At 44.9% G+C, this 12,188-nt stretch overlaps 2 protein-coding genes across 2 annotated transcripts in view; one reads left to right on the top strand and one right to left on the bottom strand.

The window, feature by feature from the left end:
- The window catches only part of blvra (biliverdin reductase A), a 73,783-nt gene extending 65,070 nt beyond the window's left edge, over positions 1-8,713 (bottom strand). Inside the window, exon 1 of the mRNA XM_083653898.1 lies at positions 8,564-8,713. The gene's annotated coding sequence lies outside the window, so the exon portion shown is untranslated. The remainder of the gene's footprint in view (positions 1-8,563) is intronic.
- Positions 8,714-9,029: 316 nt separating this feature from the next.
- Positions 9,030-12,188, top strand: part of coa1 (cytochrome C oxidase assembly factor 1) — a 56,633-nt gene continuing 53,474 nt past the window's right edge. The window contains exon 1 of the mRNA XM_083653526.1: positions 9,030-9,121. The gene's annotated coding sequence lies outside the window, so the exon portion shown is untranslated. The remainder of the gene's footprint in view (positions 9,122-12,188) is intronic.

Genomic DNA, 12,188 nt, shown 5'->3' with positions numbered 1-12,188 from the left:
TCTTATTTTTGGCAAGAGAAGACGTTTAAAATGCACTAGCTTAACCATCACCACTAGGGGCCCACAGATCTGGAATAAGCTTGATGAGACCCTGAAAATGGCACAATCTATCTCCACATTCAAGAAGAAACTGAAAGTAAAACTGCTCAACTCATACTTATAGCTCACTACTGATCTGGGAACGTTTGTTGTTCGTTTGTTGATTGTACTGTGTATTTCTCTGTTGTTTACGTTGTGTTCTATGTTGTTTACTGTATGTATTGTTATGTTGTGTGTAATTGTATTGTATCATGTTATGTAGTGTATTGTTTCATGTTATGTCTGTTATATGCTGCCATCTATGCCCATTTGTGTCCCATAAAGATGACCACCTTCCTGCGCAGGCTCCCGCTATAAGCTTTAAATAGCTTCTTGGGAGACCTGGCAGGCTGGCACTCACACAAACCTTTATTAGGGTGTCATTGATGACCCAAATGATGACCTGTATTGTGTGTTGTGCGAATAAATAAATGAAATATCGAGTGGGCTGGTCCACGCCCACTGATCTGCGCTGCGCGCAGTTTATAGGCTGATGCAACGATAGGGGCCATAGTCTTTTTTTTCTCTGTCTCATCTATTTTAATCATTTCTCTCTTTATTAAAGTTGTTTTATCCTGTGTTTGTAAAGTGTCTTTAAGCACAGTCAAAAGCTGATCTGCGCTGCGCACAGTTTATAGGCTGATGCAACGATAGGGGCCATAGTCTTTTTTTTCTCTGTCTCATCTATTTTAATCATTTCTCTCTTTATTAAAGTTGTTTTATCCTGTGTTTGTAAAGTGTCTTTAAGCACAGTCAAAAGCTATTAAAGTTGTTTTATCCTGTGTTTGTAAAGTGTCTTTGAGCACGGTCAAAAGTAGCCCTGTTTCTCCTCTTTCTATGCTATGCTACCCTAGAAAGAGTCCCATCTCCGTACATAGACTTGCCTGCGACTTTGGCTCCCAAGCTGTCTAAATCAGCGATATGGACGTTTCCACAAGTGTCACAGAAACATTTCAAAGCCACATACTTGAGAAGAAGGGTTCATAGCTTCTCGACGTTGGGGTTAGAAACCTCAACGCTGCTCATAAATGCCTCTTTTCATCCGAAGTCGGTGCTGGTGATATTACTTTTTACCGAGCCTTCGACCACAGTGGCGCTGTTGAGCGCTGTGACGGCTGGGCTCTAACCTGTAATATTGCTTTTATACAACAGTTGTACAGCATAAACAAAGCTATTTATCAAGTAATAATAGCACTTTTGTCAAGTAATTTTTGACAACTGATGATTTCTGTCTATTATTCGCCTCCGTCAACAAAAACAGTCCCCCCAGGATTGCACTAGTGTTAGTTACAAGCAAGCAGAAACAGATTTCCAACCAGTGAGAGGCAGCAATGTGCCGCAAGGCATATAGTCGGTCGCAAAGCTATTTGAAGCAGCAGCAGAAGAAGCTCGCCCGATAGCTCGCTAACAGATTAGCACTAGTATTTTAGCAAACTATCAGAAACAGCGTTATCTTTATGATGTTTTAATAATGTTACTAGACACACGTAACTCTATTCACCTCATTCTTTGCCCACACATGGACACTTCCGCATTACGTTATTTCGTAATAGTATTTCCGTTTTAGACTTGCCAAAAACCCCGCAGGCAAGATGGCCGCCCACACTCCCCTCCTAAACTGGCAGAATTACTCCCCCATAAACTAACATACCTTGGCCAATAAGTATGTAACATACAAAATAAAACAACCCGTAATATCTTAATTTGATGTAGAATGCAGAGGACATGTAACTGTTTAGTTAAACTTGCATTCTAGGAATATTGTGCTCTAAAGATGACGTTAGTGGCTCGAGACTGTTTCGTCCTGAAACCCACACGTTTTGCGCCAGCGTAACCTATGTGCGATTCGAAATAACGCATCCGAGATAGAAAACGTTGTGAATATAGCCACGTTATAAACAACAAACAAACTAACGCTGGTGATCCGTATGGAAACAGTGTTACTCGAAATGGTTAAAAGTTACCGGTATATCAATTTGGTCATTCAGTGGCATTTTACTGCAATATAACATAACTGACTAGCGGCTAATATTAGCCACAGTAGGCAACTAGCACTGAACCGGAAGAACAAATACGTTTGCGTTGAACGCGGAAGAGAGAAAAAGTGGGTGTGGTGAATAAGGTGAATAGAGCCCCGTTGTAAGGTCAGTTTATCAAACTAACACATTTTGAAAATGGTTTTACTTTGTGGAGTAAAGCTGCAGCTAACAGGCTGGAAGAGGCGCACACCATGGATGTATACAGTTAATTAGGGCTGGGCGATATGACCAAAATCTCATATGCCGATATAGGTCATTTCACATCCCGATAATGATATACATCACGATATAGCATATTTTCTGTAAATTCAATTTATAGTTTATCTAAAATGACCACATGGCCATTTATTTATGTAGCAGTTAAACCAGTTAAAATGTTGTCAAACCTCACAAAGGATACATGCATTCAGAATACAGATAAGCATGGCTATTCTTTACAACACAAATAATAATAATTAGTTGCAGGGCAGTAGAATGAAACACAAACTGAACCACACCACCAGTTCGATTTTCAAAGATTACATTCAAGTTCAAGTTCAAGTTTATTAGTGTCCCAAAGGGCAAATTGAGTTGCAGCATATAGACATACAAATAAGAACATTGACAAGAAACAACACAAGTAGCATGTTAAACATGTTACATGCATATAGTTAGAATAAATAAAAGGCTAAATAAAACATCAAGGACCTTGTTTGTGGCACACAATGACCGATAATGTGCAAGGTAGCATTAAAGTGCACAGCAATCGGTAAAGTACACAGCGATCGGTAAAGTGCACAGCGATCGGTAAAGTGCACAGCGATCAGTAAAGTGCAGACACGCAGCGACCGGTAAAGTGAGGTAGTAGAATAAAGTGCACAAATGGCCAGTAAAGTGCACAAAGTAATGAAAGGTAAATCAATAGTTAAAAACAATAAAAGCAATAAAACAATAGAAACCATAAAATCAATAGAAACAATAAAACAATACAAACAGCGGCGGGGGCTGAAAGTAAAAAATGATAATAAAACACTAAACCATCATTGCCTTCCCTCAGCAGCGTTCAATGCTCGAATGGAGACAGGGACAAAGGAGAACTTGTGCCTATTTTTTGTGGCCCGTGGGGCACACAGTCGACGACCAGAAGGAAGGAGCCTGTACTCCGAGCTTAGAGGGTGGGCTGCGTCTGAACGGATGGACAAAGCCTTCTTAAGTACCTGTCTGTCTTGTCTGTATAGACAAGGTAGTGAAGCAAATTAAACAAAGATTGTTTGTCTTCCGTAAAATCCGTCCATTTCTCTCTCAGACTTTAGCTCATATCTATGTAAACTCAGTTATACTCTCCAATATCTCCTACTGCCTGCCAATTTGGTGTCTGACTGCTAAGGACACTCTAAAACCTGTGGAGCGACTGTACAATCGTGCCTACAAAATCTGTTTAAATCTTCCCTATCGCTCACACCACTGTATTGCACTTGAAAGAGCTAGTGCATTAGACTTTGAGAACTACCTCAAATTAACATCAATGAAATTATATTATCAGATCCAATATCATCTTACGCCATCCCTTATAAGCTCCCTCCTCCCCAGGTTCTCAGCCACAAGACAAACTCGAACCACTCGTGCCATCACAAACTCAGAAAATCCTCTTCCTAGATATAAAAACAATTACGGCAAGCAATCTTTCTTTTACAAAGGTACAATAAGCTGGAATGAGATTCCACAAATTTTAAGGAATAGTTCATCTCTAATAAGATTTAAACGGATGTATAAGAATCTTCTATTGGAGGAACAGGTCTGCGGTCATTGACCTGGGTAATGAGGCAACACTTGCAGCTGCCTCATGACCTAAGCCAGACAACCTCTTCTTCTTCTGTTTCTTGAAATTTCCCCATCTTCCATATATCTATCACTTTAACTGTGTTTTCGTTTTTCTCTTGCTGCAGGACAGGAACCCTCTGAAAACCAGCATTTATGCTGAGTAGGGCCCAAAAGTATTTGAATTACCTTCTTGGTGTTGTATGCTTTTTTTCCTGTTAAATAAATAAACTGAAACTGAAACTGTTAAAGACATGGTCGAGGCTGTCCAGATGGATACCGGCTACTTTAGAGGCCATTAGAGCAAAATGTGTAGAATAAAAGTTATTTAGCCTATAGTTCAGTCCAGTTCTCTCAGTTTGTTTATAAAGGAACAAAAATGCTCCACTTCGGGATTTCCATGTTACCAGTTCAGTTCACTCAACAAAAGTACTCCACTCCGGGATTTCACGGTTATCCAACACAACTCTTAAACTCAGGGAAAGCTATAAGCAAAATAGATGCTGTGATGTAGCCACAAGAAAGGTGCAATATTAATGTTTTTCAGGAGATGGCGATGTTGCTAGCTATAGGTTCTAAACAAGAAATGTGGTTCAAATGTTTACAGTAGTTTTCCTTTCTTGCTGCACTACAATGTTACAATGCTGTGAGACAGGCCCGGCGTTGGAGGGGGGCCTGACCGGGCCGGGCCCCCCCATTCCCTAAACTGGCCCCCCCATTCAATTTTTTTTTTTTTTTTTGTGTGTTCAAAACGTTTTTCCGTTTTTCTGTTTTAAAGTTTAAAACGGAATCTGGCTGTCATTAGGCATTGATTAACTGAATGCTATTGCTAACTGTTACTTTGAACCTCCATTTGCAATGATTCTGGCTGGATATTAATTAACTATTGTAAATTTGTCACAATGAATGCAATTTGTGCACAATGTGTAAATACATTTAATATTAATTGTTTAGGCCTATTTGTAAAGTCACAACACATTAGAGATGTGTGTAGTTCCTCATAGATTTAGCCTCTTCCTTTTGCTCTCAAATGCACCAGTTTGACGAATTTTACTTTAAAATGTACAAAATCTTCTTCCGGGGGAGAATCCCCCCGGACCCCCCTTGGCCCCCCCAAGCTAGGGGCAGGCCCCCTCTGTAATTTGGTTCTGGAGCCGGGCCTGCTGTGAGACGGAGCTAAACACAAAAGATGCAATATTAATAGTTTTTCATGAGATACTCAGTATTTAATATTAATACTAATACTAATAATAGAAAAGGAGAAGATACTGAATAATGACATCACAACAGTATAATCCTAATGTTAATTTAAAATTAAATATGGATAAAAGTCCAAAAAACATAAAATTTTCTTCGGCGCTGCCGAGGGGGGGGGGGGACGCCCCCCCGACACGCCCCCCGGCCCCCCCCAAGTTCAGATGCGTTCCGCTATCCCTGAGCAAAAGGCTCCTCAATGGATTTCCTCGGGATGATGAGAGGATGGGAGATGTTTTGCCAGGTTTAACGTTAGGAGGACACACGCAAATATGGATCAAACGCGGACTTAACACAGCGCAAATGCCTGGGTAGACTAGGCGGACGGAGTGGAGGTAACATCTCCCTGCTCTTTAGCCTACTCACCGGCTGATTTGTGCCACTTATAAAGGGACGCAAGGGGCTTGTTGACACAGAGTCTGGTGCATGTGTGGGACATGAGTAAAAAAGAAAACAGAATGAAGAAAGCACAGCGTCATCCAAATGACGGACAATATTGCCGTAAAGAGTCTGATTTGCAACACAACGATATAAACGATAGAGCATCATATGAGACTAAATACATTTTCTATCGTCCAGACGAAATATATCGTCATATCGCCCAGCCCTACAGTCAATGATTTAGAGCAGCTGTGAAGTGGAGTGATATTATACACACAGTGAAGTGCCAGTGCTGTTATTGTGAAATATCAGCACTGCTAGGATCTCTCTTGTCCAATCAAATTGCTCGGCCGGAACTAACTGTTGTATAATGTACAATAATAATTCCTCTAAATCTGGTTTCAAACGGCAAAGAAGAAACAACAGTCCCCCCCCTTGCAGCCCTGTCTGGTGGGTGGTGGCCCAAGTATAAAACCAAACTCCGCCCATGGTACAAGTCGAGTCTCGAGTCCCCAGTGTTCGAGTCCGCGTCACCAAAGAAGAGTCTGAGTCCAGTCCCATTAACTGAGTCCAAACCCATGACCAACACAGTCATACATTGTGTCATTGTGTTATGGAATTATAGTGAAAATAAACTACCGTAAAACTTCAAATAAGGGCCCAGGCGTTTATTATGCTAAATTGACTCAGACCCCCTGCGGATATTGGAGACTCGGCGGCAATTGGAGTCAGGCGGTTATTTCTTTATTACACGAAATTGACCCACAAGTGATTAGTTTTTTGGTACAGAATTCCTGCTCGGCAAAAACGGAAAGTATAAAATTGCTTATTTAAACCAGTGAGATAGTACTTAGTACACACAAGAGGGTAGGTTCAGGCAGTTTTGAACATGCCTAGTATTGTACAACGGACTGGAATGAACGAAAACAACTGATAGCCTTCATCATCATCATCATCAATGCACCTGCAGGAAATGGCTTTCATCCAAATAAATGTAGACGTGTAGCTAGGGTGACCAGATGTCCCGCTTTGTGCGGGACTGCACAGCATTTTCATGATTTTTCACGCGTCCCGCAAATTGAGAAGATGTCCCGTATTTTGGGCGAGAGAGAGAGAGAGAGAGAGAGGGAGCGCGATCAGACCAAGGCAGAGAGAGAAATAGAGGGAGAGCGGGGGAGAGAGATAGACCAAGAGACAGAGGGAGAGCAGGGGAGAGAGAGAGCGTGCACACCGCTGCTCTTGTCTGCAGCACACACTGTGGCTCGAGAGATGTGCAGCGCACGGTTAACTTCACATAGTGCAGCCTGAGAGATGTGTATTCCCAGTAACTAGTAGCAATAATAACAATACCAATGGCCAAATACTTACCATACTAATGATAATAGCTACTACCCATATTAATACAACAGTGCATCTTTGCACAAAGCTCTCAAGTGTTGTATAACTGGCACAATTGAAGACAGCCTCAAATCTTTCTCAACAGCTGCTACAGGCTATTTGCAACGGGCAATTATAAATTCCATTCTAAACTGTGCTCTTATTGTGATTGTGATGTTAGTTAATGTTTTGTTCAGATGAAGCTAGCCTACTATGGTTCTACTTCAATACCTATATGGTTCAGTAGTATATTGTTCTACTAGAAAAGTCTGACTAACTTTAATGTTTTCGTGTGTGGAAGGCACACACCTGCCATGTGTTTAATCTGTACATGAAGCCATGACTTGAATCCCATGTCAGCAACCTGTCTGGTCTGTTTTATTGTAGCCTACACATTTTAGTCAGATCATTTATGTTTTTATTTGCAGATTGTGTGAATCAACCAGAGGGCAAAGCATAGAGAGGGGTGAATAGAAATGTATATTTTTTGTAAGTTAGAAAATACAGTATATCTAAATTTTAGACTGCCTCAAATCATCGGTAGCGTGTCCCACATTGTCCCACACAAACGTACTCTTTGTCCCACATTTGGTTTGCTGGGATCTGGTCACCCTACGTGTAGCATGTTTTGTGTGTAAAGTCACTTTGGGAAAAAAATTCTGCTAAATGATGCAATGTAATGCTGAAACTGCTCATTCAGCAGCAGAGCCGCAATTAGCCCCATAACGTGACCCTACTACAGTACTCCGTATATAATAACGAGGGATCAGCCAAGCAGCATTTTGGTAAACAAACCGCGTCACTGGGTGGCAACGGAACCCTATGGAGCCCAAGTGGTGCGAGGCTTGTGTGTCTGACTCTAGCCAACTAACTCTGTTTACATTTTAAAAACTGCGACAGTTCACACAACTTAAACACGACATACATCAAACCCTCATCAAACCTCATCAAACCCTTGAGCTAATTCTGCTCTCACTCAGAATGTCAAAATATAAGCGATGTGATGTATAGTTTTTGAGATATTAACGTTTGTTTGCCACAACACATACTATTAACTGCCACGGAGTTCCGTATTTCTGGGTGTCAAGTGACGTCACGCTGGTTAGCAGTAAAAAAAAAAAGCAGTAAAAAAAAAATACTCGTAAAGCAGTCAGCGTCACACTATAGGCAATAAGGGGGAAAGGCTGTTCAAAACGCTCTCCTACCCCTCTCCAACGTCCGATTGCAGATCCGAAGATATGATAGTCCTCCTATGGAAGCCAGTAATTTAGCCGGTGCTGTTAAAATGATACTGCTGCGTGAAACAACCGTTTAAAAGCAGTATGTCCACAGCCTGTGCCATATTGAGAACAGGAGAAGCTTCCTAGTACCGACAGGAACCTTGGGAGTTTGAGTATTTCATGACATGTGTTGCTTCCCAGGTGCGCTGGATTTGCGTTGATCACTGACTGAGACGCCGTCTCCGTGTGACTGCATGTGTTTGCTCGCCGCGTGCAAGCGGTGCACCGTGATAGTGAGATCAAACACACCCCATTATGAGTATATATATATATGTAGGCTATATAGTAGCAGGGTCACGTTATGGGGCTAAGCCGCTATGTGACATATCTGATAGGAACGTGATGGTACACACTTACCTGACTGTGTCAGTCAGCTCCTCCTGCACCAACTCCAATAGATGACTAGATAACACAACACAACACAACACAACACAACACAACACAACACAACACAACACAACACAACACAACACAACACTCCTAGAAACGCGTCAGTCACACTTGCAGGCGACGTGGTGTCCCCAACAACTCTGCGTCGCGAACGAGTAAAACCAAAGAGAAATGACGTCAAGAGCCGAATGCTTGGGGTTTCATGACAACAGCGCTGCCGCCATTTTGGCCTGAAATAATCGCCTCCTTGCCCAATGGAACCACAGCACATAACCATGACAGCCAATCAAATGACAGCCAGTCTTTTTGGGTCCAAAATGGCGGATTTCTATGCTGCATGTTGCAATGGAACAAGCCAGAGTCGTCCTCTATTGGCGTCCTCTGGTAAGAGACGCACGCCTCTTTGGCAAGCGTCTCTATGACGTACGCGGAAGTAAATATAACTCGCGTTTCCCAAAACCTGCGCTCTGCTCAAAACGAAGGCAAGGACCTTCTTGTCCCGCAGTAGCCTATCAGGAGTCTAAGGTCAGTGTATCTTTTCGTGCTTCTGTCCTATTTACTCAGCATAAATTGCAAAATACCTGCCGAATTAATACAAGTGAACGGCATTGTGCGATGATCACACAGCTGGGAAAGACAATTTGATTGTAAAACGAAACGAAACCAGACAAGAACGGTTGTCTGTATGCATGCAACGGCCGCGCTCACGCACGACATGCACGCACACGCACCCCCCCCCCCCCCCCCCCCCCACACACACACACACACAGTGGGCAGTGAAATTCAGTCTGCTGCTTTTAACACTTGATAGCCTACTATAACGCAAATTGTTTTCTATTTACAAAAGGAGACCAGCTGTAGTGTGGGCCTTTTTCACAGCAGCCATTTTGTGTTTAAAACTAAAGGCAGGGTGAATACAGGGGCTACCAAAACATTGAGTGCCCCAGCACAGGAACACCTAGCCCCAGAAGTGACCCTACTACTGTACTCCATGTATATATATTGTAACGTTCTTAGTACTTCATGAGGCAGAGGCTTCTTGCTGGTACAGGTTCTTTATTCACAGTTATTCATATTTACAACTCTCCGCTGTTGTCATGCTCATAGATAGCAGCTTTCCCCTAGGCAGTGCGCGGAGACTGACGCGCATGCTCAGTCTCCCCCCGGAAGTGGTCCCACAGCCTAGTGCTCCCCAACATAACACTCCCCCACACAGTTCCTATCTGTAGCGGAGACACTACCATTGCTCACCACTATGTGTGTACTGCTGATTCGCTACATACTCCCCGCCCAACAATAAGGTCAACGCCCACGTTGACACCACATCACACCTCCCCTGTACCAACACTCCCAGCATCTTTTTTTTTCTTTTTAACAGTTCTTTGTTTTTTAACCACATTTTATGTTTCCATCTCAGGCTTTTCCCACGTCTCCTCCCCACAATATCTCATGCCATACACATCATTCACTTTCTATTATAACACTTCCAACCATCATCTCCTCCTTTTTTTTTTTTTTTTTTTTTTTTTTTTTAGTACAACTCGAAGTTGCTCAAATGTCCTGGAGCCCTTGGCTCTCTCCGTGGCCGTGTTAGTCTCTGTGAATCTGCCGGTGGGCCTGACCCCACCTGCAGTGTCTCTGGTGCTTCAAGTCTCTGAGTGGGGCCCGCCCGGTCATGGCCGGACGCCCCTCTCTGTGGAAACAGATTCCTTCTTTCACTCTGTCTAAGTGAAACCGCTGGGCGGCCGAGATCTGGGGGAAGGGTGCACCCCCCCCGGTATGGGGCCAACCTGTCTCTGTGGAGTACCTTCTTGCCACCAAGTGGCATCTGCACTCGGTACACCACCTCCCCCATTCTCTCCATGACCCTGCATGGGCCTGTCCAGTGACAGTCCAGTTTAGGGCTATGCCCTTTTTTTCTCCGGGGTGTGTACACCCACACCAACTCCCCCCCCTGGAAATGGTTTCCCTTTGCCCTCACATCATAGTTCCTTTTTTGTTTCATGCCTGCTTTCTCTAGCTGGTCCCGAGCGAAGTTGTGAGCGGACTCTAATCGATCTTGTAGCCTCCTGGCGTACTCTCTCCCCGGGGGAGCGTCCAGTGCATCCGGTGGCTTGCCGAACGCCATTTCTGCTGGTGTCCGCAGTTCTCGACCTAACATGAGCAGGGCGGGTGTGCAGGAGGTGGACTCGTGTGTTGCGGATCTGTAGGCCATGAGGATGAGAGGCAGGTGCGTGTCCCAGTCTCTCTGGTGCTCCTCCGTGAGGATGGCCAACTGCTTTTTCAGTGTCCTATTGAATCTTTCTACTAGGCCATCGCTCTGGGGGTGCAATGCTGTGGTCCGTGTCTTTCTAATGTTCAGTTTCTCGCACATGGTGGCGAACACTCGTGACTCAAAGTTTCTTCCTTGGTCACTGTGTAGGGTCTCTGGTGCTCCGAACCTACTGAACATGCCTGTGACTAGTGCGTCGACCACCGTCCCCGCCTCCTGGTCGGGCAGCGCGTATGCCTCTGGCCATTTTGTAAAGTAGTCCATGGCTACTAGGACGTATCGATTTCCACTCTCTGAGCGTGGAAACGGCCCCATCACGTCTACCCCTACCCTCTCCATGGGGGCTCCTGCTGCTAGCTGTTGGAGCGGGGCGCGAGACTGGTCTAATGGCCCTTTGTACGCCGCGCAGAGGTCGCAGCGCCGACAGAAGTCCTGTACGTCTCTCCTCATCCTCCCCCAATAAAAGCCTTGTCTGATGCGACGGAGGGTTTTGCTTACCCCAAAGTGGCCCGCCCCTACTGTCCCATGGCAGCTCCTGCACACCTCATCTCTCAGTGTCGTTGGCACTACTTTTCGCCACTTGTTTTCTCCCGTTGCTGGCTCTTTCCAGCACTTCATCAGCACTCCACTGTTCAATCTCAGGGTGTCAAACCCTGCCCACAGCCCTTTGGTTGTGTCGGTGGCCCCCGCCACCTCCTCCCATTGCGGCTTCTGGCCCGCTTCTACCCACTGCAGCACTGGTGACAGCTCCCTGTCGTTTTCCTGGTGGCCCTTCCAATCTGCTGCTTCTGCCATCCGCAGTGTCTTGCACACTGGCCCATCTCCCGTGTGGTTAGGGCAGACTCTAGCGTCTTCTTGGAGCTCTCTCTCTCTCCCCTCTCTCTTCTCACAGTACACACACCCCCTTTCCGCGCAGGGTCGTCGTGACAGGGCATCTGCATTTACGTGGTGTCTCCCTGCTCTGTGCTCTATGGTGAAGTTATAGTCCGCCATTCTCTCTAACCAGCGGCACACCTGTCCCTCCGGCTCCCGGAAGGACCATAACCACTGCAGCGCTGAGTGGTCGGTCCGTATGGTGAACTGAGGCTGTCCCAGGAGGTAGTATCTAAAGTGTCTCAGTGCTTCTACGACTGCTAGGAGCTCCCGGCGTGTGACGCAGTAGTTTCTTTCTGTCTTATCAAACGTCTTACTGAAGTACCCCACCACCTGCTCCCCCTCCGGCCCTGCCTGGGACAGCACGGCCCCCATACCCCCATTGCTGGCATCAGTGTCTAGTAGGAACGGCAGTGCGGGGTCTGGTGCTCTAAGCACGGGGGTCTC

Source organism: Poromitra crassiceps (assembly GCF_964638095.1).
Source record: "Poromitra crassiceps genome assembly, chromosome: 17".
NCBI classification, from domain to species: Eukaryota; Metazoa; Chordata; class Actinopteri; order Beryciformes; family Melamphaidae; genus Poromitra; species Poromitra crassiceps.
Note: the sequence above shows the minus strand (reverse complement) of the source record. Positions and strands in the feature narration are given on the sequence as shown.